The sequence below is a fragment of the Haliotis cracherodii genome, unplaced genomic scaffold (assembly GCF_022045235.1).
Source record: "Haliotis cracherodii isolate W230 unplaced genomic scaffold, xgHalCrac1.p SCAF_2, whole genome shotgun sequence".
In the NCBI taxonomy this organism is placed as follows: domain Eukaryota; kingdom Metazoa; phylum Mollusca; class Gastropoda; order Lepetellida; family Haliotidae; genus Haliotis; species Haliotis cracherodii.
In genome coordinates this window covers 19,299,072-19,321,320 of record NW_027266275.1, presented here as the reverse complement: position 1 = coordinate 19,321,320, position 22,249 = coordinate 19,299,072, and the positions used below count along the sequence as shown (strand labels likewise).

The 22,249-nt window shown below is 38.0% G+C and overlaps 1 long non-coding RNA gene across 1 annotated transcript in view; it reads right to left on the bottom strand.

Moving 5' to 3' along the window:
* Positions 1-13,402, bottom strand: part of LOC139469143 (uncharacterized) — a 47,340-nt gene extending 33,938 nt beyond the window's left edge. Inside the window, exon 1 of the long non-coding RNA XR_011653707.1 lies at positions 13,173-13,402. This is a non-coding gene — a long non-coding RNA (uncharacterized lncRNA). The remainder of the gene's footprint in view (positions 1-13,172) is intronic.
* Positions 13,403-22,249: the final 8,847 nt, after the last annotated feature.

The following is a 22,249-nucleotide window of genomic DNA, read 5'->3' as shown; positions in this document are numbered from 1 at the left end:
AGGGGCCTCTGTGGGAGGTGTATTACTGATATTTAAGGTATTTTAGCTCAATTATTGCCCTGTGAGGTATAGAGCAGGATGCTAGCAAAACCTTAGTCAATGTTTAAAATGTTTAGTTGGAAAGTACACAGTCAATGATAATGGATTCTGTTAATTCGTTAAAAATAAACAAAATATATATTATATATGGAACGCGAAACATTACTTATCCTATCATGTGATTTTTGCATATGAAGGGTTTATTAAGGTCCATAAAATCACAATGATGTAACCTATGCATATAGTAGTATTACCAAAGGAGTATTTTATCAAAAAAGTATAGTTATTGGTGTAATCAAGCTTATATTCGATACATTTATTGCAAGCTATTTCATAAATATAATGTATACCATATTTGTCTGTTCGTGTATATCTTTAACAATACATTGATTCTTGTAAGTGTTGTAACTGCGTTTTAACAAACAAACAAGCAATCAAAATATTTTATCATAAAAGTTATCATAAAGCTATAATTGGAAGATAATTCGTTAAACTTAATAACCAAACCGTCTGAACCGTACAAGCCTATTGATTGGTCAAAGCAAATACCCTATAGCGGAAGTGAACTTCTGGCCAATCAGTGTCTCGCTGACCCACTTTTCGAATCAAACTTGCCAATCAAAAGCGTTTACGTCAGCTTTGCCAAAAATTAAACCTTTGCATCGTCAATGCGGCTTTATTTACAACCAGTCGACATGTTTGGAATAACCACAAATATAATATATGCCTATACGAAAGGAATTATGCATAGTCATTTTCACAAAACGCATATTTGTTGTTTTTTCGTTGATAACTATTAGACCAATCGAATATAAGGGGGCGTGTTCTTCACCAATCTGCAATAAATCCCTATGTTGAGCGTAATTAGGATCAGCAATTGTTTCACGTCATAGTTTATGGTGTGATTACGTAGTTTATTGTCATAATCATCACGATTATGCTTTGGGTATTTATATTTCGTTATTGCACAAAGTACATGCCATATCAAACGAAATCAACGCGATTAATTGTGTATTCTTCTACATTACATCAATATTCATACGAGTGATTCTGATTTATGGTCTTGGAATATGTTTTTTTTTATTTTAATGCTGATTCCACTTAATAAAACGGTAATGTGAGCGAGAAATGATTAATAACATAGTTGAAATTATCTCCCTTTGCCCACAAATGCTGTGCAAGAAACAACAACGACTATGGATTGAAAGAATAACATCATTTAGCTGAAGTCAAATAAGCACATACAAGTTTACAACCTGTTAAGAATATATGCCATTAATCTATATACGTGTAAGATATATTTGGTACCTCAACAATAAATGATATGTGTATATATTCTATGTTTTATACATCTGAGTTTTCCTATTTCAGCATCTGTATTTTATGTGTCAGTAATCACTTTTATTTGAGTTACACATATCTTTCCATTCGATATTTATTTTATTGTTGTAAATGCATGATGGTAATTATGAACTGATTCTGTGTGTGTTTGCAGCAACTATATTCCATAGGTGTGCCAGCCAATTCAAATAATCTGAAGTGATTTTAACAGAGAGAAAAATATGAACATTTGATATATTTGATATTTTGTTATATATTATTGAGAACGCTTTCAAGACTCTTGCGTCACAAATATATCAAAATATACATAAACTGCACACATATTAACAATGAATCAGAACAAGCAGAACAAGCAGAACATTCGTGTTGTGATTTTCATAAAATTAACGAAAACATACTATGGGAATATATAAAAAAACATCATGCATGCAGAAGAGGAGTGCGAGATTCTGATGGTAATATAATGTGTTAGCAACGAGCCCTATTTACGCGAAAGTGACAAAATGTCTTTCGAGAAACCTAATGACCCTTATAGCAGGTACAAATTTAATCACTGAAGTATAAATTAAATTGGCAAATGTGCGAAATTTCGTTACATGTAGCCCGCATGCTGCTATCAGGGGCTGGGCCGTAACATAATGGCGCAACATAACTCCGAGGTAAAGCATATACCACACTTACAGGATTAAGGGATCTAAAAAGACGATGTTAATAAATACGCTTAATCACTAAAACCTAAAATCTCCGGCATAGTATTGTAAAATTCGTTAAATGAACATTAGGATAATCCCACCGTACATATTTGCCCTATAGACTCCATTGTGGCCTAACACAGCGCTTAGCCCTGGAGTCCACTACTACCACTCCAGGCATAAAAGGATTAATCTTACAAACAAGTTTAGCTCCAACAGTTATAAGTCTAAAGAGGATTCTTTGAATATTCGATGAGAACGTCATTCAAACCCTGCGACACGACTTGTTTGCCCGAGTCGACTGTAGGGTCAACTCGTCACTTATTTTATGCTGTTCCGATCTTCTCGTTATGACTCTTATGGTTTACACATACATGTTCACATCGATCCCCCATTCACTTGATGACAATGTGCGTCTATTTATCTGATCTTGCTTTTGTTGACGTCTTTTTGCGACCAAGTCGAAGCGGTTTACCCTAAAAGAGTGAAAGATCCCCTCTATGTGAATGACTTGAGTAAGACTCTAATAAACTAATCCCCGCCTAACAGACCCGACAAAGACACGAGTTAGGTCTATTATAATGACTCTAGTTGACAATTCATACTGGTTTCACCCAATACGACCGCGACTACAGGCAAATAACGACCGATCTGTATTCAGTAACTAGTTAACATAAAATGGGTCACAAAATCTGGTTGGCTTGGCCACCATTATGCTTCTCTTACCACTATCATACGATTACTCATAAAAAAACGGAAGGAGGTGGGGTGGGGGTATGGATGGAAGGGTAGGAGGATAGAGATAGAAATTTAGCGCCGGTTTTTTTCACAATTGTGTTTTAGGGAATATCGTTGTTGTGGGACTTCATTCCTGTTTTTATACACAGCACCCGTTGTCAGTCGGATAAAGGAGGGCAACTTGTCCCATCGTCTACATTCATTGAAGTATAATACAGAGGCAGGAGTTGGTTATCTTGGGACAAGTCTTTTTAAACGATTCATCTCAGTAATGCGCGAAGGGTGAGGCTGGGCAGACTCCCCGCACATTAAAAGTAATTTTTTTTCTGGGGTTGTCAGCCGAGCGAATACCTGAGTACGGGGATGGGGTATCAACTCTCAGCCCGTCCCCCCTTTGTAATACGAGGCCATCATTGGGGAAACGGGGACACATTTCAAACGAAAAATCCCCAGGGAAGGAAACGATATATGCATAGGCATCTGAAAAGGTAGCTTCCTTTTATACGCAGTCGAGCGAGAAGCTATACCAGGGCTGTAAAATGGTAAATTGTGAGTGAAAAGTACAAATATTTTATCATATCAAGACGTATTTTGTCCTTTATGAACCAATGTGGTGATCGGTTATCGTTATCTGAAAATATGGTGTTATTATCTATTTAATATTAATTTCTCACAAAATCACTAATATCAAAACAAATATAATCTTACTAATTTCTTAACAATTGCCCAAAGAATTGAAAGTAAAATATTGATCGGACTGATATGTTTCTGTATTTCCTTTGAAGCTCATGAAAACGTGGGAGCCTTGTTCTCGTGATCTGGCACCTTTCCATTAAAAAACGAAAATGTGACAACTTCAAAGCCCAACTTTGAACCAACTGCCAATTACTACACGAGGGTTTGTTTTACGACAGCGAACCTCGGTTATGCGCCTCCACTGTTTACGTAGCCTGAATTTAAAGAGTCACGTGATGAATTCACCCAATCCCCGATCCTCACACCCAGAACGGAAGTCGATTACGGCTGCAGGACTTCTATTAATAGTCACGCGATGGTCACGTGCGGCCAATCAAATACTTTCTTTCATAAACATGAGACTCAAATGCCAAACACGTGCATGAGTGCAACGAGAAACCTTCGACTACAGTAAAACCCGTCAACAATGAGATAAACTTCGCAAATTATCTGTGGAAATGTGTTTCTCTAGAGACTCAGACCTTCAGAGAAAAGCAAACTTTTCGAAAACTGACGGCTAATTTTGTTTTAGGATGACAGCAGTTTTTTAAAATTCAAATGAAATAACTACGACAATAAAACGCAACTAAAGTTATCCATCAAGCATCCTAATGTCACATGTTCTGTAGGAGGGCATTTTAAACCTCAATGGAATATTTGTAATGTGAATAAAAGGATGGAATACTGAATAGGAGGTGGAATCTTAGCGCAGTGAAGGGTAAACGGTAAGGTTCCTCTACTTGTGATTTTATCTCTTTTAATGGTCCAATTCTAACGTATACGATAGGACGAGAGACTTTAGTCTGGGGATACAGTCTTTGATAAATCAAAGACGATGTAATCAACACCACTTGCAAGGAACCCACGAACGTTGGGGCGTGCTTTAAGAGACAAACAGACTAACACAAAGCAAGTAACGATTTAAAAGATATATCACCTCTTAACCTTTCATTAATTATACTGAAGACGAGGCAATAATATTTACTTGCAAATTTTGCTAAAAATGTACTATTTGGTAGATCAAATATTTATATTTCGTTGAATTATTTTTCTCATTATGGCCTATTAACGATCAAGGTCTCACGCGTAGTCTAATTGTTGCATTACCCCATTAAGGCATTTAAGTCTACATCGCTGTTGTATGTTTTGCTAAATGGTAGTTACGCAAGGCAATTCAATAATAAAATCACAATAACCTAATATTTCATTGAAACCCCGTTCACGAACGTCAGTTAGTGCCTTAATGCTCTTTCTGAACCGGGCAGACTGAAGGCAATACATAGTAAATACAGATTGAGTCTGACATCTAAATGTGTGTTTTACAATAACGAATATTATCGTGTAGTGTTTTTATTGATTTTTGGCATGTTAAGGTTGTAAATTACTGAAAGGAAGATAGTATCAAATTATGCAATTTTGTATTGTATTATCATCTCAAAGATATTGTTGACTGGGTTGTTGTGTTTTAACAGAAATATTTAACAGATAGATAAGGCATGATTTGTTAAATAATTACCGCGTCAAATCAATACGTAATGTGTGGATTCGTGGTGATGGGATATGGCGATTTCTCTTTCGTACCAGTTTCACCTTACAGAGCTAATATAAATTCTTGTGTTTCAAAGTAACGTCGAAACTCAAATTGTTATCTAAGTAATCTATTCACACAAAACCTCCTTACTTTCATAACATTACCCCTTACACCTGACCCAAACTTGAACCTGCCACACCATTGGTTGGATCGCCCACTCCACGTCAGAACGAGGCTACGCCTCATCTACATAGATAACGTCGGGTAGTGTCCAGCCAATGCGGTGACGGCAAGCTGACCTCCGTTCTAACTCCCGACGTAATCGATGTCGGAATTTCAAACTACATTTCGTCTATCAGTAGGACAAAGTCCGATGTCACAGTATGATATCTGCTTGACGCTTGTAATACTGTGATATTTCAGTGTACCTGATAAACTCAAAGGTGATAATTCCATTTAACAATAAATTCGTCGTTGAAGACAAATTGTTAACATTTGGCACTGATTTATCAAACCCTTCCACATTTTTTCGGTTGGCTTGTCAATTCATAAGACAAATCTATGCATATATATGGTTTGTTACTTCAAAACTGAAGCATGGAATTTACTCTTTACAGAGTCAGGATTTAACAAATAAAAATAAAACAAAAAACAATTTCAGCTTTCGTTTTGCTGCAAAATCAAAGCGTTTCACTAAAACCACTTCAAAATGTAAAATTCAATGCTTTTACCACAGGAGGAAGATTGAAAATGATATTTATTTAGTCGTTCTGTGTAGAAGTGGCCATATTTGAAGGTTAAGCCTTTTTCTATTTTTGAAAAGTAAACAAATAATATGCGAATCCACAACTACGTGTTTTCGTAATCCTTAACGTGTATTTCACAGCTACGAGTCTATCCAATCCACCCTTGCTAATCACAGATGAAAGGGTTGAGAAATCTGTTAATCCTCAGCCCGTTGCTGGACCCGCATTCCCTAACGTGACACAGACCCAGGTCCTCCCTATCTCGTCTTTTCTGACGTAATGTCATCACAGTATTTGCCAACAATTGCTGCTCCCTGCCCTTATGTCATCGAAGCTTTGGCTACAATAACTGGTCCCCGACCTTTCCTTATCTGCGCCCAAGAAGAACGAATCGGGTTACGAAACGACTAAAAATACCAGATTAAAGTATTTTACACTGACTGGGCACAACTGCGTGCACCGACACTGCACAATACGTTACACATGCAGATCTGGATTGCAAATTTGCCTGTTTAAATAACACTCAGGGACATTGTTTCTAGATTGGATTTATATCATAAATAATGCCTGTTTAACCAGTGAGGAAGAATCAGGGCATATACCTTGATATATGTCTATAACAACACTCCGCTAAAGTTACGCATCTATTGTTAGTTTGATAAGTATAAATGGGACATTTTCTGATACAGATTTAACACACACATGTATCAGGTCTGATGAACACAAGTCGGTGATCTAAGTCAATGTATTGCACCTTTATTTTCTGTTAGGTGTGATATGTCACAGTATACGGTAATTTATGTCTCTTTTGTATTCTGTAGACAATTAAAAGAAAATAACACCTTGAAAGTGCGTGGAGGCATTGTGACTTAAAATGACCTCTGCTTTAACGGCTGTTTAACTGTAGGACCACACACACCTGCTTAACGTTTATGTATGGTATACAACGACCTGATATTTAAATGAATCACGCTAGAACTGATTTAAATTTTATAAGAGCACATTTGCGGGTGTCAAATACACAATTATACTGTCTAATGTTTTGGAGCGAGGTGCAATTTTGTTACTTTTCGTTATTTTCAAATGTTATAACAAATGTGTGAAATTATTGTACATGGCTTTACTCTCGTCAAAGCTTTGACTGTTAACATGTCAATAGCTAATTAAAGGTGCGCACAGGCTACTGCAAAACCAAAATACAATTTATAGAAATTGAACAAAATCTACATGGCAAATGTGCTAAACGGAATGTACATGAATTACTCGTTTGTTTAACAGTAGCTAGAAAATAAATTTGTTTACAATTTTATGTAACTTTCATAAGAAAGTGTAAAAATAGTGCTTTTTACAATTTTATGTATAACCGAATATATTTCAAACAGTCTCCATCTAATACGAAATGTAAAATACGAATGCAGTGTGAAGCCGCTGCAGGTGTTTGTCCATGGATATCATTTTGAAACAACAGGGTGTGGTATTTTATCTACAATTCTTACTGGAATAGTTTTACTTTTGAACTGACTGTCAAGCGTTTGTCCAAAATAGAAACGGATCCCCTACATTACTCTTCCCATTCATGTGGCCCCCTCGTTCCCCAGGAAGCCTGGAGTATCGAAATGAGGGACATCCTATGAGACGATGTAGATTATTTACCCTGAATGTCAAACTAAAACGACGGTTTAATCCGACAGGGCAAAACAATACCAGTTAGTTGCTGAATAAAAAATAGTTCCATCCATAATAGCGTCGGTTTTGTCGTTGATTCATATCATTTTGTGTTTACAGTATTGGCGTTCGACAGTGTTTTATCAAATATATTCCATAAACTAGGTACATTTAGCCTTCAATTGAATTATAAAAAAACAACAAAAAGACAAAAACAAAACAAAACAAAACAAACTATTTTGTCAAAAAATCTATGTAAAACTAAAAACCTATTTCAGAATCGATCAACCAGGGTGCATACGTTGTGTGCACAATGCAAAACGCTGTGTGCCTCCCATTTATCTAAGTCACGTTTATTGTGTAATCAGAACATTGGGAGTTCTAGACGATAGTATGATGAAGTGAATACTCAATTAGATCGGCCATGTGTGTACATTACATGTGTAATTTATAGGAGAGAACACTCCCAACTATAGAGGCCATCCCACTTCAGCTTACAGTCCATATAGGGGTCAGTCGCATCGCATTCATCGGAATTGATGGACAACCCGTCATTTGTAAACACAAACAAACCAACACAGACACTATAAGTGGCAATTTATCCAATCACACCACATTCAATCTTTCCTTGCGGTAATTATTAAACCATTTCCACTGTCGTATGACATACATAGGTGCTAATTTCGTTCTGTTTTATCTCTTTCCCCGCATGAGTTCACTTCATACCAGAACGGTCACGTGATTGTCTATCACGTGACTCAAGGGGAGGGTCATAGGTCATCCATTATGTTTACCGAGACGACCTAATCAGGCGGTTACCAGTTATGCAGGCCTCTAAAACCAGCCCCCGTTGATGAAGCCTGGGACACATAGTTAGCGTTATGTAGAGCAATGACATCGGTCTATGTCGAAGATTGTATGTCACCATTCACGGTGACTATTTCAGAACTGTCAGGATGTTAAAAGCATAATTCATTGATGTAACTGACAAAAGGAAATATTTATAGACACCGATAAATCTTAGTGAAGTGTCCCCGTAGGGGTTTTCAAACATACATGTCCAATTTTCGATATCTGAAAAGCAAGCAAATTGTATGCACGATTTGAGATTTTTCATTTCAAATGAGATTTCAGATATTCGACCATTAACGAAATTGAATGATTTTATACGCCAAATCGGTGGAGGTGTGTTTAGTTCGAACCAATGTCTTTTGCTCATCAAAATGAAATACTAATGTGTTTGTTTTTCGAGCAACAGTAAGCATTTGAGAGCAAAAATATTTTTATGGATGATTTTTTAATGGTCTGAATTCTGGTCATTTCTTAGATAGGATGTTCCTGTTATGTAAATCAAAAATTAATTCCTTATTATAGCTATGAAATATACACAGAGTATCTTATATACATGCCTTTCATGTCAAATTGTACGGCTGTGCTTCACACTATTTCACTGAACGAATTTCATGAAACAAACTAATAATTTTATCTAAGCTATAAATGTAAATATTATACATTATTATCACATGGTTTCCAAATATTTTTAATCATGAAAAGCTATCTTTTATACTAAGATATTGAGGAAAACGTTTACGAATGACACGTAAGCAATAAAAGTCATATGAGAACTTTGGGATTGGTTGAAATGTTGACCTCGTTACAAGCCAAGGCCTCCCATTGGCTAACTTAGGATCTTCAAGTTGATTGGTTTCTTTCATGTCGACACCGACACAGCAAAATAATGTGCTTGTTTATGACAATATGTATTAATTTATTATTACAGAAATGCCTTGTCCTTACAGATCCTTTAGCTGTTGTAATTACTTACTTAATTAAATAAGCATCTCATGTAGCATATAAACGTTTGTACTGTAGTCTGTGCGGGGAAAATCATTCTCTGTGATGTTAGCTTAACCTTGTTGTAGTTAAGGAATAACTTGAACGTTTCTGAAAACATTATTGATTGTTTTTAAAATCAACTAAGATATCCAATCTGGGTTTTTTCATAATACATATACCGGGTTGTGTGCTTAATCATTGTGATATTTGTTACAGAAAACCTTTACAAATCAAAATGTCAATAACAATAACAGCAAATATGGCCACCAGATATGATTCATGCATGACCTGTGCACAGTTTATACCGCGAGACTGACAATGAAAGCACATACAACTGTACTTCACGCTCCAGAGTCACATAAACTTGTGATAAAAATCTTTTCTGGCATTTGTAGGATAAATGGGTGTTTTTTTTCTGTCCTACAGGTTTCCACAGTAACATGACATTCAGTGTAATTGCTCTCTGTGGGTTTATGGGTCACAATGGACTCCCAAAGCTAAATACCGCCATTGACCCACATACAGATAGTAATTATTTTTATGACGTGTGTAATGTGGGAATAGTCGGAGTGAGACGACCGATATCGCTGTACCATAAGCTGATAATTCGGGTATCTTAGTAAATTTGGTCCCAATGTTCTTCCATAGTTTTGTATCGTTCTCGGTCAATGTTGATTTGTGTGTGTTTTGGGTTGATTGTTGAAAGGGTTTGTTTTTAGTTTAAGGTGTTTCATATTATTAATAACATTGTTTCTATTTATTTAGTTTGAGGCATTCCTGATATTTACACAACGCCGGCAGCTGCGGTTGAAGTGGAAACCATGAATTTTGCAATTTATAGATGCAATGGTTGATTGGCGTCATTATAAGCACAACTGTCAAAATGGACTCCTGTTGCTTAGGCAAACATGCACCTTTGTGTTTCAAATTCGTTAATTTGTTCTTAAACTTGCCTTTTGGTAAAATCTATTGCAAGTTCTTTTAGTTTTTTTAAGTGAAGGAAGTGACTATTGCTCTTTTAAACAAAGATAACAAACTTAATGTTCTGCTTTTTATATGAATATAACCAGCTGTTCGTCAATATTCGAGGACGGTTAAGAGCAGTGGGTTAAATGGTGTTATTCCTACGAATTAGTTTGTTTGTGGTCTCACATATCCCCCCATATATCGACCAGTTTCTTGATAAAGCAAATCAACCTACATCGTTTGAAATAAACTGTTTGGTTAAAGTAAGTATCACTCAGACACTTACTCCACACAGTAATTCCACACACATATTTCGAAGCACTTTAAGGGATTGGAGGTTATCCATTTGCTCATTTACATTTCTGTGCAAAATGTTATCTCCTGAAATATGGTTCTGTTGTTCATCCCTAGTTTTAAATCAGTTTGCATCTAACCGATGTGAAAATATAACTGCCATTTCAAAACTGTATCACTACAATTAAACATACTGTAAAACTGTATTTTGAATAGGAAAAATGGTCTGCATCTACCATTTTCTCATATTAGCTGAATTGGGCTCTTGAGTTATAGAAAATATGTAATAATTTTAGTAATTTCTATAATTTAGGGCTTAAGATTACTTGAGAAAAAGCATAATTGTTTCGCAGATAACAGTGATCACAACATACAGAATTGTATCAAATTCGTTTAAGTTTGGCCCTTATCGCCCTCCATACGATAAAGTCGTTGAGAATCCCTGTATATGGTAGTCAGTAGGGAAATAGGCTCTCTTTCTGTTTACTTTGATATTCACTCCTTTAGCATAGGACAAAAAGCCGTTACATTAGCTGTATTTTAGTGCCTAGATCCACAAACACGATCATGACTGTCTACAACTATTTACAATGAGTGTTTGTTCAGCGGACTGCTGATATAGGCTATTGTATATTCGTTATGATAGACTGTTATGGCGTAGAGTATTATCATAGCGATCTTAAGAGGCATCGTCTGTCATTTATTTCACTTACTGAGAGCATTTCTCTGGTATACCTTTAGACTGATGTCTATATGACTGTTTAATATAAGCAACCACATAACGCAATGATGCATCTGTTTGTTGTAGTGCTGATTGCAGAGTTTTGATATGTCAGTAATAACAGTGAATTAGCTTCTTGAGGTTAAGCCCCTTTACGCAAATTAGAGATATAACTGTTTGTGTATCTGCATCGTTGAATAGTTATTGTTGTAAGAAAAAAGTAGTAATTTGTAATTGAATATTAGTGTATTTCTGTGCGCTGCTTGCGGTAGCATAATCATTTTTTGTGATAAAACTGGATTAAATTATGGAAGGTTGAATTTCTAAACACAATTTCGTTAATTTGGAATTGTTTGGCTTTAATTTACACCTGTATCAAATGAACTCGCGTGTTCTCTGAATTTGGTAAGATAATAGCTACTATCTCTCTGCGATTTCAAAACAATCCTGCTCAAATTAATTCTTATATGTTTTCGACCTTTGACGTGCGATCATTGCCCCAGGCTTTGAGGTCACCAGGCTTATTGCAATCAGGACGTCTACTAGCCACGTTCTACCTTGTGCATATCACTACCTAGGGGTATTCCGTGAGGTAGGGTTGTCTTTCGTTGCCCTGCCTCTGGCTGCTGCCCCGGGGCACCCTATTGTAGGGGTAGCAACTTCGATATAGCCCAGCCTTTTGTCCACGTAGAAACACGACATGTTAATTGCAATTGGGGTGACGCGCCTAGCCCGCGATGTGAAATCGACATCCCAAATAGCAATTACATCGTCGCGCTGATCTGGTGATGAAATTTACATCGAGTTGATGTAGCTGTGTTTGAGACGGATGAAGAAGTTTTAACTTTCAGTGTTTTTTTTTCTGATGGTAAAAAATTAGTTGCTTTTGTGGACAAAACCGTTTGTGAAAAAAATTAAAAAAGTTTTCTTTGACTCAGTGAGCAAGCTGATTTGATTAACGGATTTTGTGGATCTATGCATTTATATAAGATCATGAAAAAATTAGCAGAGTGCAGATAAAAGCTTTTACAGGTGTGATGAGACGAAGGTGCAAATTTTCAAACCTTCTCCTCAATTTGAAGGCCCTAGCTACTCCAAAATGGCGCCTGGGATCTTCCTGTGAGTGTTGACGACAAACAACTGTTTGTTAGTTACACTGTAGGAATCGGGCTTGTATTTACACATTATCCACAATCAGCGTAGTCAAACTTGACTGTTGTTTCAAATTTGTGCAATAATTGTGAACTGGGTCCTAATCCCTCGGGAATTTCGTTCGTCGCATTAGGCCAAGCATAGTCACTTTGAATAGAAAATGGCGGATGTCGCTGGTGGCTGCCAGGTTGTACAGAACGAGTCAATCCGGGGTTGAGTTCAGGGCCGGTTTGTGTTAATAGATATAACGGCAATATATATGTATGCGATAAAACTTATGAGTAACATCTGGCAGGAGATATGTTTGATATTTCGTTGTAATAATTCCCATCATCCACCATCTCTCGATATCGTTATCATGATATGCCAAGGATAAATTATGTATCGAACGGCGTGTGTACACACACTGAACAGTCATAATGATAATAAACATATTGACATATTTACAGATGTGTTCCTCACAGGAAATAACAAAGCAATGATAAGATTAAACACAATCGATAGCACACCCAATCGACAATATTCACTATAAATCTTCTTCACACAGACAAAGGAATCGAATTCAAACGAAATAAACAAAACGTCACACTATAAAGCTACAAACAATATTTAGAATGAAACTTAAGATCATAACAAAACACATTCAGGTTATAATTTCATCATTCTACGGCGATAAACATCATGCGCATATGAAAAAACATTGTGTGTTTACTTACTGGGAATCCTGTTGTGGTCTGTTTTCACAGTCCATGATCAGGGGTCTGTAACGATCGACTTCGAGTATTATTCGATCTTCAGCTTCACATTCCGACCCCCTTGCGTCCTGACCCCCCTCCCTGCCCCTCCCTAGCGTCCCTCCAGCCCGGGGTATGGTCGCCTTCCTCGCCCAGACCAGCCAGCTCTCTCCCCGCCGCTTCTCTTCTCAAACATGGCCGCCGCTGAGGGATTAGCGAGACTCAGGATTTACGTTCCCTCGCTCTGATCTCAACGAATTTTTGCACGTCGGGTAGAAAACGTACACTTATTAGCTTTATTTCGATTGCCATTGCTAAAAACAACACCGTTGCAATGATCACGGGGGGTAGTTAGAAATTTCTAGCCGTCATAATTAACATCTTTCTCTATCATTGGACAGTCCTAAGCCGGGGTAAGATTTTGCACGCCAGAAGGAAGTAACGAATAAACTACAGCACTGGGGATACTATAAGAGGTGTTGCCGTGTTGTTGTAAATAGAAAATACCTTGCAGGTTTCTGAAGCTATCGCTTCGAGGCAATCTTTTTTCTAAACGCAAAGTCCTTAGCAGACGGGTTAATTGCAATCAGGTCGTCTCGAGTTGGTGATCATAGATGGCAAATCAGGAGCTACGGGGGGTGAACTGGATAAGTTTATATATACAGAAACGTTCTTAAAACTTTTAGGGTTGACTTTTAAATCGAAATCGAGCAAATTTATTAATGGAATTGGAAGATTTCGTTTCTGTTACAAATTCTTTTTTCTACGCCGTTCGAGCGGTGATGACATATTTGTCGGTTGGGTGAGATTTTACCTGTATGCAGAGGGCTCGTGGTTTGTTAATGGGACAAACATGGCGGCCATGAATGGGGGAGGGAACGGGAGGGAGGGAGAGAGCGTCTGAGAGTTGATCTAGGCGAGAAGTGATCAGTGAATGAGGAGTAGTCTCGATCTAGGGTAGAGGAGTTGGGCCATCTCTCACCTTACCCGCCCTGACGGAGTCGAGCGCGAGAGGTATACCCACAACATCGCAATCTCTATCTCACCACTGTCACACCACTGGCGACAAGTATTCAGATTGCTGTCTATTTCAATATACCGTTCCTCAATAGCTTCAGGAAAGTTATACACGTGACCTTGTATCGTCAATGATGATGGATAAGCATATATAAATAAATATATATATATATATCCTTCGTTACATTCGTTGTATATTTCACAATGGATATTAACATAATTATTGAGGACAACTATGTAGATTATTGGCTAATGTCATGAATTATTTTTTTTGAATATTTGAATACACACATATTATAGTATAAGTAAATAAATCTGAATTAGAATTTATGAGTGTGAAATATACACTGAAGAAATACATTGACATTCTTAAATTACCTTAAAACGAATATTGAATACTTTAACTCGAAATATTCGTATTATTTTCTTATTTGCAGTAGTTGTATTTTAAAAAACCCAACAATATCACTAAAAATGAATAATGGAAAAATAAAAATGAATAAAAAATACGACAAAATAAACTTTACAAATTACGTGCACAACAGAATACATACACAATACTCATAAATAACAGTAGGGGAGGGGCTTGGAAATGAATCACATATGAGGAGAAAATAGATTTACATCTGACGTACATAAAAAATGAACAGTATTTATGTGAAAAGTTTGTAATCCAGACTTTCACCTGTTGTGGCCAGGTATATGCATTTGTCGTAGTTACTTTCTCTCGGAATAAATGTTTATTGCGTCAAGACGGAGGCGTGACGGACAGTTTAATTTAATACAAGCTCGGGAATGAGAAGAAAAATATCAACGAGGTTTGAATTTTAAAACTCCTGAAATTATCCCATGTCTCTTTATGTATTTTTCCAACTTCTTTTGGAGTTGCCTGTTATATTATTACTACACAGACATGCAGAATGCAGAAAAATTAATATGCTCAAAATTCAATGAAACAATACACATTACGATTATATTTACATTGTTTTTAAATTATGTCTTTTACGAAAATGATATTTGCTTTATATATACATTGGAAATCTAAAGCAACTTAAAACAGTCAACTAAAATACCATCTGGTAATGATGATGTTGATGTTCGCTGACAACAGACACATAATTGAATTCATGTCTGAATGAAAATAATGTGCTATGTGGTTAATTCAATTTCCGAATGCATCAGTCTTGAGCCAGGATAACCCCACTGATGCCCTGCATCCACAGATAGAGGGGACCGTAAGTGACTATAAGATGCCTAGAGCCGTCACACAGACCTTGAGGTAATTGCATTACTTACCCCACCCGTACCTCCTCCCCCAGTCAACTCACCGCCCCCTACCCCCTCCAAGAAAATGTGAAAAATAGCCTTAATCTATCGGACGTCTTCTATCCATCCATTCCTCCCAGTAAAGGTAGGTTTGGAGAAAGATAGAGGTAGAGGTAGAGGAGTGATAGACATAAGGTAGAGGAAGAGATATGGGTAGGGGTAGAGGTAGAGGTAGAGGTAGGGTTACGGGCAGAGGTAGAGGTAGAGGTAGGGCTAGAGGTAGAGGTAGAGGTAAAGGTAGAGGTAGAGGTAGGGTTAGGGGTTGTGGTAGAGGTAGTGTTCGAGGTAGAGGTAGAGGTAGAGGTAGGGTTAGAGGTAGAGGTAGATGTAGATGTAGATGTAGAGTTAGGGTTAGGTTAGGGTTAGGGTTAGGGTTAGGGTTAGGGTTAGGGTTAGGGTTAGAGGCAGGGGCAGAGGTAGAGGTAGGGGTAGAGGTAGGGGTAGAGGTAGAGGTAGAGGTAGAGGTTGAGGTAGAGGTTGAGGTAGAGGTAGGGTTAGGGTTAGGGTTAGGGTTAGGGTAGGGGTAGAGGTAGAGGTAGAGGTTGAGGTAGAGGTAGAGGTAGAGGTAGAGGTAGAGGTAGGGTTAGGGTTAGTGGTAGGGGTAGGGGTAGGGGTAGAGGTAGAGGTAGAGGCAGAAGTAGAGGTAGAGGTAGGGTTAGGGTTAGTGGTAGGGGTAGTGGTAGGGGTAGAGGTAGAGGTAGAAGTAGAGGTAGAGGCAGAAGTAGAGGTAGAGGTAGGGTTAGGGTTAGGGTTAGGGTTTTGGAGTAGAGGTAGGGTTAGGGGTAGAGGTAGAGGTAGAGGTACATGTAGAGGTTTGGGGTAAGGGTAGAGGTAAAGGTAAAAGTATAGGTATAGGTATATGTAGAGGTAGAGGTAGGGTTACAGGTAGGGTCAGGGTTAGAGGTAGAGGTAGAGGTAGAAGTAGAGGTAGATATGTGGATAAAGTAGGGGTACAGGTAATGTAGAGGTAGAGATACAGTAAGGGGTAGCGTAGGGGTAAAGGTTGCTGTAGAGTTAAAGACAGAGGTAGTTTAGCGGTTTGGGTAGAGGTGAAGGTAGAAGCAGAGGTAGAGGTAACGGTAGGGGTAGAGATAAGGTTAGTTTTGGAGTAGGAATAGAAGCAGAGGTACAGATAAGGTTTTTTTAGATTAGAGTTAAATAGGGGAAGTGGCCTTGGTAGAGGTGGAGATAGGGCTGGAGATAGAGGTAAAGGTATAGGTAGACGCATAGGTAGAAGTAAGGTTATGGGTAGAGATAAAGCTAGTTTTAGAGTAGGGGCGATGTAGAGATAGGAGGAGTAGGAGAATTGGTAGAGATAATGGTACGGGTAGAGGCAGGGGAGTAGATGGAGAGGTGGGGGTAGAGATAAGGTTAGTGTTAGAGTAGGCAAGAGGTAGAGGTAGAGCTAGAGATAGAGGTAGAGGTAGGAGTAGAGATAGGGTTAGTATTAGAGTAGGTTAGAAGTAGGGGTAGAGATAATGATAAGTAGAGTAGGAGTGTAGGAATAGAGGTTGAGGTAGGGCTGGAGATGAGGTTACTTTATAGAGTAGATGTAGTAATACGGGTAGTGGTCGTGGTAGAGGTAGAGAGAGGGCCGGGGATAGAGATAGAAGTAGGGGTAAGGCTAAAGGTAGATGTAGAGGTAGAGGTAGAGGTAGAGGTAGAGGTGGAGGGAGAGGTAGGGGTAGAGGTAGAGGTAGAGGTAGAGGTAGAGGTATGGCATGCGCATGGGCATGGGTAAGGTTTGTGGGTGGGGTAGGGGTAGAAGTAGAGATAGGTAGGGGAACGGTTCGAGGGTAGAGGTCGGGCTGGAGAAGACCTAGACGTATGGAGTCAGGTACGTGTGGAGATATGGATGGGTGTTGAGTTTGAGTTTTCTTGCTTTTTTAACATAAAAAAGCCAAGATGGACAAAATATGCAAATGAATCTAGCAATATTTCACATATCAAAACACAAAGAGAGAAATATTTTATGTAAAAAGGATAGGGTTTGGGTATGGTAGGCGCGGGGCATTGAAGGGCAGGATTATGGTTATTGGAAGAAATGGTTAGAGGGAGGGAGCGGGATACAAAACAAGAAGGGATAGTGTAGGAGTCGAGGAAGGGGTAGAGTTAGGGTAATGGTAGGGGTACAGGATGAAGTAGAGCAGCAGGTAGGGTATAGGAGTATGTATGAGCAGGAGTAGAGGGAGGGTGGTGGGTGGAGGAGGGGGGCAGAGTTAGGGTAAAGGTAGGGGTAGAGGATGAAGTAGTGCAGCAGGTAGGGTATAGGAGGATGTATGAGCAGGAGTAAAGGGAGGGGTGGTGGGTGTTGGGTGGAGGAGGGGGGTAGAGTTAGGGTAATGGTAGGGGTACAGGATGAAGTAGTGCAGCAGGTAGGGTATAGGAGGATGTATGAGCAGGAGTAAAGGGAGGGGGGGGGGGATTGGGGGCAGAGAAAAACGGGTAGGGGAAGAGGTACCGAAGAAGGTGTGGAAGCAGTTCAAGTAAATTGTAGTTTAAGCAGCAGGAATTGCTGCAGGAAGAGTGAAAGAAGGAACAGCAGAGATTGTGTTTGTTTGTTTTTATCACACTCAGCAATATTGCAGCTATATGGCGGCGGTCTGTACATAATCGAGTCTGGATCAGACAATCCACCGATTGACATCATGAGCATCGATCCCCGCAATTGGGATACCATGACATGCATCAACCACCCTGACCAACCGATCCCGTTAGTCGCCTCTTACCACAAGCATATAGTCATCTTTTACGGCAAGCATGGGTTGCTGAAGACCTATTCTAATCCGGATCGTTACTATCATCATAAGTAATAGTAAAGTTGATTTGATTATGGTTAGTATCTGTGTCATTAGTACCAGTAAATGAGAAACATCAATGACAGTGTACCGCACAGTTTGTAAATCATATTTCTGTCCCGTAGATTCCCTCCATCGACGAGTCAATTCCATTTTAAAAAAGGAAAAACATTTTCAATTAATGAAATGAAGCCAGTATTTGTCTGAATGTCGCATACGACGGCGGTAGCGATATGCTCTTGTCATTTCCACAAGCAGATACATATATACCTACTATACATATATACTACGGTTAACTTTATATCTGCTTCTCGCAAGTATTCAAAGTTCGATTATACTGATGATTTTAGAAAACCACATATTGCACAATACTTCCACAATTAATTATATTGTACGACACAAGTAGTCCAAGTAATGTTTCCATTCTGTTTAGACGTTGTTGATTAACCCTTTGGTCAATATTATTAATGCCCAGTATTAGTGTCAAGGGGGACATAACATGTTTTATTTTCCGCTTATTTATTTCTATTCCAGCTATCGCTTGACAATTCAGGCTGATTAGTGCGCTCATTCTAAGAACTGGTTTTCTGAACAGTTTAAAACTCAAGCGGCATAAAAAACAAGAAGACAGAAAAGCAGTGCGAGAATACTTGACCATGGAAAAGGTTTTTTTAATTTTGTTTGGTGTGAAAAATTTAGACGAAAATGTATTCAAATTATTCTGTTAGCATGTTGATGCAATAAATTTCTTTGGTGGAAGAATTCCGGCAGCACTTACACTTATAAACTTATATACCTATGTTTTTATGGTGAAAATGAAACAAACAAGAAGTTGTTATTTGATGGGGATGTATTTGATACGGAGATATTAGTTATGTTTTGTACCTTAAGTTTACAGTGTGTTGGCTACAATATTTAAATACATTTTCTTTTCTTTTTGGGTGTGTGGCAGTTTAGTTTCAGGATTGTGAGTTTGCTGCAGTTATCAAGGAGTACACAACAGTGAATCCGTCTAATACACGTCAACATTTACCGCAAGCACAATTGTTTAAAGTAACGAAGCATGAGTGGGTAAAGGCCTGTAGTATATTACCTTTCCTGATAACTTCCTCATATACAGAAGCACACACAGTCTTCATTGAAAGCCTGCATCATAAAACCCTTCTGCGCACCTGTTTGTCTCCCCAACATCCCCCCCCTTTTATAAATGAATTCTCATTAACAAATACTTTTCAAGTTTGTATGAACATCAACTTTAATTATTTTTTATTCAAGTAAAATGTACTTCCTGACAATTTAATCGTTTAATGTTTTTTTTTCTCGAGAAAGAGATACTACATTCAACTTTGAAATATCATTGTGTAATTTCTATAAGACAAATAGGCGTTATTCTTTCTCCCCGTGTCCCATTGTTGACGAGCTGGTGTAGAACTTGATATGTACAAGTTTAAAAAATACCTTTCTTTGCTAGGGAGGAATATCCAACGGTCCCGGCTATTGCAAACTTATGTCTTTTTAATCCCCGTTTAATCCGAACATTCGTTACACATTAAACCAGCTTTAAGTTGTACAACGCGCGAAGTCACAACACACTTGTGCAAGTACACAGTTTTTCCGACTTTTAAATCTGAATGTAATTACTTAATATGGCACCAATTCATTGTCGGTATATATGTCGTGGGTTATCAAAAAGCACTCCAATTATTACTTTCCCATTTAAGGTTATTTCGTTTAAGGCTATTTCGTTAAGGATATTTAAACGTCTTTGGAATGGTTAAAGAGAATTTGTAATAAATATCAAATTAATAAAGTATGTGGCAATGTCATAATTTACATTACAAGAAGATTTAGAATGTGTTAGGAATTTATATGACATGATTTTAAGTCGGAACAGGAAATAACTGAGCGAGTTATTCAACTTGGAAGTGAGAATTTATATAGAAGATGTTGAGGGAGCATGTTCTGAGACTTGGGCAATCTGTTCCGTCTGGCCAAAGGGGTTTGGTGTATTTGTAGACAAACTGAAGCCAGATTATCTCCTACACGATGATATGGCCAAGGCGAGGCCGGGGCCCTCTGTCATAAGATCAGCCGCGAGATGTCAAAAGCCGAGCTATTTCACACACAGTTTCAAAACCTATGCTTTATTCTCACAATATTTTCCAACGCGCATATGTGCCGTGCGTATGAAAGCGTCTTTGTCGGCTGAATTATCGGTACAGAAGTCCAGTGTGTATCGAAGAAAGCGAAGAAAAGCGAAGAAAGAAACCGCCTCGTCGAATTTGTTTCTTATTTGTTTGTCAGTATAATGTTAGCCTCGTGTATACCATCCCACTAGTTTTATTGCTCTAACACGTTCCCGAGTGATCCATAGACAAGGAATGAAGCCCCTAAGTGTTATTGAAAAAACACATTTTATCACTGGTAGTTGTTATACATATTGAAAAGATTACAATTTATTGTTTTTACTATATATGCTTGTGGGAAGCGAAGAAATATAGTGAATATGTATATTGTTTATTGTTTGTATAGTGTAACATTCAAGTTTATCTCATTGTAAGACTTTAATTTATCTGCATTTCTTTTGCGCAGTTTGGTGGATTATAAAAAAGACATCATTTTAGGTCTTTGAGATCAAATCAAAATACAATGTATATTTTTGTCATTTATCAAGGCATATGGTGTGAGAATTAACGCTTTAGGGGGCGGAAGAGAGGGGCGAAGAGTGAAATAGAAGGAAGGTGCGAGAAAGTGTCAGAGAACGAAAGCCAGGGTGTAAAGAAAAAACGCGATGAACGAATATTCGTAATATTTGGATATATAAACAATATTAGCGCAAATACTTTATTTAGAAGATTCAATAAATTAAATAGAAGCATTTCTATGATTTAAATCCCACGTCAGCTAATGAAACTATTTCAGATATCCATTCTCTTTGAAACTAACACCAGAAATAAGGGTCTCGTTCCGATATAGACCATGCATCTGACGCCTCCTTACATTTCCCTATACAATACGACACAAACTTCAAACGCCAAATTGTCCTATTTCATATCAACACCATATTTTACCACGGATATTAATAAACATGGGAAATACATAAATATTTAATGTATCTATAAATATGGCATAAACATCGGTGATATGATGTTACCATTGTATTGCGTCTCAATACCAACTGATCGAACACATGAATGAAGTGCTTCGATATGTTTTACAAATATTGACGCAAGCTACAGCGTTGAGTTCATTAAGACACGCGCCGATGAATGGCCAAACCCCTCGTGAGAGCAAGAAGTGACCCAACTATTACGTGTATCGGGGTCTCAATCAGATTACATGGCAGGGTATTTAGAGGAAACACTACCCCCTATAACTAATCCGTTTGATTTATGTTACACGTTTTTTTACTTGCCTCTTTGATAGTGTGTAAAACATGCTTTTCTCATCTGATTTGCTAATTGGTGGACGGATTATACCAGAAAGCGGGTGTCATTTCGCACTGTGATCAGGTTAGTGGATCTATTGCTTCGTGTGTTGGGTCAATAAACCGCTCGTATATACAACCTCAGGTTGAGTTTATAGGTATGCGAGGCGCTTTTAGAACAATTAGCACTCACTTGACGAGTGATGACGTCACTTTGCACATATGCGTGACATAATGACACGCATGACCTTTTAGGATCGATATCCCCGATATCAAACTCCGTTAACATGATCACTTTTAACAACACACGCTGAACAACCTCTTTACGTGTATATGTTTTACACAAAATGAAGTTATTAAGTCAATGTTTCTCAACTCGGAAGTCAGTTATCTTGATATGTAGCTAAGGTCACGTATTGACATTACAGAATAATCGACGATATGATCCCGGTATAATCGACCATATGATCCTGGTAGAATCGACGGTACGA